At 43.4% G+C, this 5,329-nt stretch overlaps 1 pseudogene; it reads left to right on the plus strand.

The window, feature by feature from the left end:
• Positions 1-3,117: 3,117 nt before the first annotated feature.
• LOC115462285 lies at positions 3,118-3,694 on the plus strand (annotated as a pseudogene).
• The last annotated feature ends 1,635 nt before the right edge of the window (positions 3,695-5,329 follow it).

Genomic DNA, 5,329 nt, shown 5'->3' on the forward strand with positions numbered 1-5,329 from the left:
AGGCACAGGTTGGTTCCCAGTCCTTTTTTCATATAGCATAGGGTACTGACCCTGTTTTATTTTATCCTGAACTTCATACTTTTCCCATACCTGTAATCCAGCCCGCATATACTTATAATCCCATGAAGGATCTCCTAATGCTCCCCTAATGCATAACCGGGCAATATTCATATGTGTAGGACTAAAGGAGTCCTCCCTGGGATATGGTAGTATTTGAGAGCTTAAATTTTCCGTCCATCCCGCTAAGTTAGCAACCCAGGGATCCACAAAATAGGCAGATTTTTCAGCACGAGCTACTATTTCCTTAGGGGTTTTAGTCTGGACAGAGAAATTAGTGATGGTGCTGATTTCCCTTTCCAAACGCCTATTTTGTTTATCTACCTGCCCTATTTTCTCCTGCTCACCTGTTCCAGCTAAAGTTTCCACCAACCCTACAGGATCCATTAAAGGAATTGTTTGTACTGCTCCTGAAATATAACTCCACTGCATATCAGCTGTTGTATTATTATCTAGTGGAGAACGTATAGAAGTAGAAGATAGCAAAGCCCCTGATTCCTTAGGAACTAATTTTTTCTGAGGTGTTAACCGTGGCATAGACACTGTAGAGTCCTGCACAGATGAGGAGGTTTCAGATGTCAAATCCTCATCTAATGGAGGAGCCTTATATCCTGCTGCTACTTCAGGGGATTCCGTTAATGGAATTGTTTTGTTTGAACTTTCTACACATGGAAATAAACCTGTCTCATTTTGATTATATGGAGGAGGCAGTGGAGCCAATGGGGAACTACCCCTATCAGCTTATTCCAAAGATCCCATAATTTTAAACGATCAATTAAAGACTTCCCCTTTTTTTCCCGCTCTAAGATGTTCAAAAGAATAAGCAACAAACCTGTCTCCAGAGTACCTTCTTTAGGCCACTGGAACTGTGAATCTTTCTTAGTCAACTTAACCCATTTCTCTGAATATTTGACTAAGTCATCTTTATATAGGGGATACTACAAGCATACTTGTTCTAACGGGGAAGACATATTAGAACCTAAACAGTACTATCAAGTTACACACACACACAACTAAAAGTTCTACACCTACAATACACCAGGAAAACATATATACATATATATCTTACCACCGGACGTCTCCGAAGGCATATACTTACAAATCCTTTCTCTCAATCACCTTAGATATGGATCATCGGCCGGCACCCCTCAGTGTCTTTGTCTCCTAACACTGGACCATCTGCATTCACAGTCATCTGCACACCTTTCTTCAGTGCTTTAGGCACCACCCAGTTAAGGACTGGTCGGGACGTTCTATTCCATGTCCACCACAGAATTGAAGGTCTACAGCCTGAGGCAATATGCCCTATCCCAATTGCTCCTCACATGGGGCAACAAAAATGTTTATAGGGCACTCCCTTCTTGCCTCTAAAAGGGGGGAGAAGAACAGAAGAGACTAGAAAAATGCAAGCCTTTCTGGCAAAGGGAAAACACTTGAGTTCAGTTTGTCTCTTTTATAGTAATGCTAACATTTAATAGAGTAAATAAATGGTTACAATAAAAATTCTTTTATCCCAGTATTACAGAAAATTGAATTACTATTTATATCAATCCAAATTTCAGTATAAGGAAAATAAAATCTCTCTCTCTGTGTTTTCCCTTCGGAAGCTGTCAGACTCTGACCTAGTACAAAAGGTACCCAGTCTGAGTACTGAAGCTTAATTTGTCCAATCACTTAATGCCTTATATTTTCTCTCTTATCTGATATTCTTCAACTCTGACCTCTAAGGTCACCTTCACATAATTCTGTTTCTTTGGTATTTTTCTCAAATATTCATAATTTGCTGTTTGTAACCTCTCTCCCTTGAATACCTGTTACTCATTGTGGTCCTTCACTGAAAATGTCCCTGTGTTATGTTTTAAAACTACTACTACTACTTGCCATTTCTATAGCGCTACTAGACATACGCAGTGCTGTACACTTGAACATTAAGAGACAGTCCCTGCTCGACAGAGCTTACAATCTAATTAGGACAGAGAAACAGGACAAACAAGAGATAAGGAAATATTAAAGTGAGGATGATAAAATAAGGGTTCTGAACAAGGGAATAATGGTTAGGAGTTAAAAGCAGCATCAAAAAGGTGGGCTTTTAGCTTAGATTTGAAGATTGCCAGAGATGGAGCTCTACGTACTGGCTGAGGAAGCCTATTCCAGACATATGGTGCAGCAAGATAAAAGGAACAGAGTCTGGAGTTAGCAGTGGAGGAGAAGGGTGCAGATAAGAGAGATTTATCCAGTGAACAGAGTTCTCGGGGAGGAATTTAGGGAGAGATGAGAGTGGAGAGGTACTGAGGAGCTGCAGAGTGAATGCACTTATAGGTCAATAAGAGGAGTTTGAATTGTATGCGGAAATGGATAGGAAGCCAGTGAAGTGACTTGAGGAGAGGGCTAGTATGAGCATAACGACACTGGCGGAATATTAGTCGTGCAGCAGAATTTTGAACAGATTGAAGAGGAGAGAGATGGCTAAGTGGGAGACCTGTGAGTAGCAAGTTGCGATAGTCTAAGCGAGAGGTGATAAGAGTGTGGATGAGGGTTCTGGTAGTGTGCTTAGAAAGGAAAGGGCGAATTTTGGTGATATTATACAGAAAGAAACAACAGGTTTTAGCAGTCTGCTGAATATGTGCAGAGAAGGAGAGGGAGGAGTCGAAGATGACCCCAAGGTTATGAGCTGATGAGACAGGAAGGATGAGAATGTTATCCACAGAAATAGAGAGTGGGGGAGGAGGAGAGGTTGGTTTAGGGGGAAAGATAAGAAGCTCAGTCAATGTCCTGTTTAGTTTTAGATGGCGCTGAGACATCCAGGCAGCAATGTTAGACAGGCAGGCTGATACTTTGGCCTGGATTTCGGCTGAGATTTCTGGTGTGGAGAGGTAGATCTGGGAGTCATCAGTGTAAAGATGATACTGAAAACCATGGGATGAAATCAGAGTACCAAGGGAAGAAGTATAGATGGAGAAAAGAAGAGGTCCCAGGACAGATCCCTGAGGTACACCAACTGACAGTGGGATAGAAGTAGAGGAGGATCCACTAGAGTATACATTAAAAGTACGCTGGGAGGCTTTTCTCGGTGGCGGTGAGAGAGGCAACATGAAGGCATCGGGGACTTTGAGGGAGTATAAGGTTGTTGGGCGCTCCCTGCCCACGCCTAAATGCCCAACACCGCCTTTCTATCGTATGCGAATCTTTGCACCTAATCATGCGGTTGCCAAGTCCCGTTTCTGGTACTTTGTTTCTCAACTTAAGAAGATGAAGAAGTCTTCAGGAGAGATCATATACTGTGGACAGGTTTTTGAGAAATCTCCGCTGAGGGTCAAGAACTTTGGGATGTGGTTGCGCTATGATTCTCGCAGTGGAACCCACAATATGTACAGGGAATACTGAGACCTGACTACTGCTGGTGCTGTGACACAGTGCTATCGTGATATGGGTGCTCGTCATCGTGCCCGGGCCCACTCTATCCAGATTATGAAAGTTGAGCAGATAGCAGTTAGCAAGTGCCATAGACCTGCAGTCAAACAGTTTCATGACTCCAAAATTAAGTTCCCTCTGCCACACAGAGTTTTGCGCCGTCAGCATAAACCACATTTCACCACCAAGAGACCAAATACATTCTTCTAAAAGGAAAACTGTTCAGCCTTTTGGGCTAATAAAATGCTTATCTGAATGTCATGTGTCTTGTGGCAAAAAAAAAAAAAAAGTACGCTGGGAGAGATAAGATGAAAACCAGGAAAGAACAGAGCCCTGAAATCCAAGTGAGGACAGCGTATCAAGGAGTAAGCTGTGATCAACAGTGTCAAAAGCAGCAGATAGATTGAGAAGGATGAGGATAGAATAGAGACCTTTGGATCTGGCCAGGAACAGATCATTGGAGACTTTAGCAAGTGCTGTTTCAGTTGAATGAAGGGGCGAAAGCCAGATTGAAGTGGATCAAGAATAGCTTGAGATGAAAGAAAGTCAAGGCAACGGCGGTGAACAGCACGTTCAAGAGTCTTGGATAGGAAAGGGAGGAGGGAGATGGGGCGATAGTTGGAAGGATAGGTAGGGTCCAATGAAGGTTTTTTAAGGAGTGGTGTGACTACGGCATGTTTGAAGGCATCAGGAACAGTTGCAGTGGACAGTGAAAGATTGAGGATATGGCAGATAAAAGGGATGACAGTAGGAGACAGAGTGTTAAGTAGATGGGTGGGAATAGGATCAGAGGAACAGGTAGTTAGTTTCGAGGAGGAAATAAGATGTGTAGTTTCCTCTTCATTGATTTCAGAAAAGGAAGAAAAGGAGGCAGGGGTTGGAGGGTTGAGAGAATGGACTAAGGGAAGGAGAGGTGGGGGTGACCTGGTTGAGAATTCAAGTTTAATCTTGTGAACCTTATGAAAGTACTCAGCCAGAGTCTGGGGGGAAAGTGAAGGGAGGGGTTGGAGGTGAAGGCACTTTGAGTTCAGTGTGGCAAAGAGACGTCGAGGGTTTGAGCCAAGAGAATTTGTCAACTGGATGTATTAGTCTTGTTTGGCAAGTAAAAGAGCAGACTGGAAGGAGGTCAGCAAGAATTTGAAATGCATGAAGTCAGCATGGGCACGGGATTTCAGCCAAAGGCGTTTGGCAGAGCAGGCACAGGAACGTAGGTAGTGGATTCTAGAGGTCAGCCAAGGCTGGGGTTTGGTACGTTTTATAGAACGGGGACTGGGAGGAGCGAGAGTATCCAGAGCAAAGGAGAGAATAGTATTATAAGAAGAGACAGCCTCATTGACAGACTTGGATAACATAGTGGTAGAGAAGAGATTTGAAACTCTGGAGGACAGAGTAGAAGGGTCAATAGCCTGAAGATTCCTAAATGTATTGGTTAAGACTGGACGAGACTGGGGAGGAGGGTGTTTAAGTGTGTAAGTTATCAGATGATGGTCAGAGAGGGGAAGAGCTGAGGCACAGAAACTGGAGAGTGAGCAGTGTGAGAAGAGGATAAGATCAAGACAGTGGCCATTCTGGTGAGTGGGGGCAGTGGAGCACAGTTGAAGATTGAAAGAGGATGTTAAAGCAAGAAACTGAGAAGCATAAGAGTCAGAGGGATCAATAGCATGAATGTTAAAATCCCCAAGAATGAGGGAAGGAGATGAAGGTTCAAGAAAGAAGGAAAGCCAGGCATCAAAGCCAATGAGAAAGGAAGAAAGGGATTTATCAGGGGGTCGATAAATGACTGCTACTCGGAGAGGCAGAGGAGCAAATAGACGGATGGAGTGGACTTCGAGGTGGAAGAAGAGGTTGAAATCTACAAGAG

The sequence above is a fragment of the Microcaecilia unicolor genome, chromosome 2 (assembly GCF_901765095.1).
Source record: "Microcaecilia unicolor chromosome 2, aMicUni1.1, whole genome shotgun sequence".
Taxonomy (NCBI): Eukaryota; Metazoa; Chordata; class Amphibia; order Gymnophiona; family Siphonopidae; genus Microcaecilia; species Microcaecilia unicolor.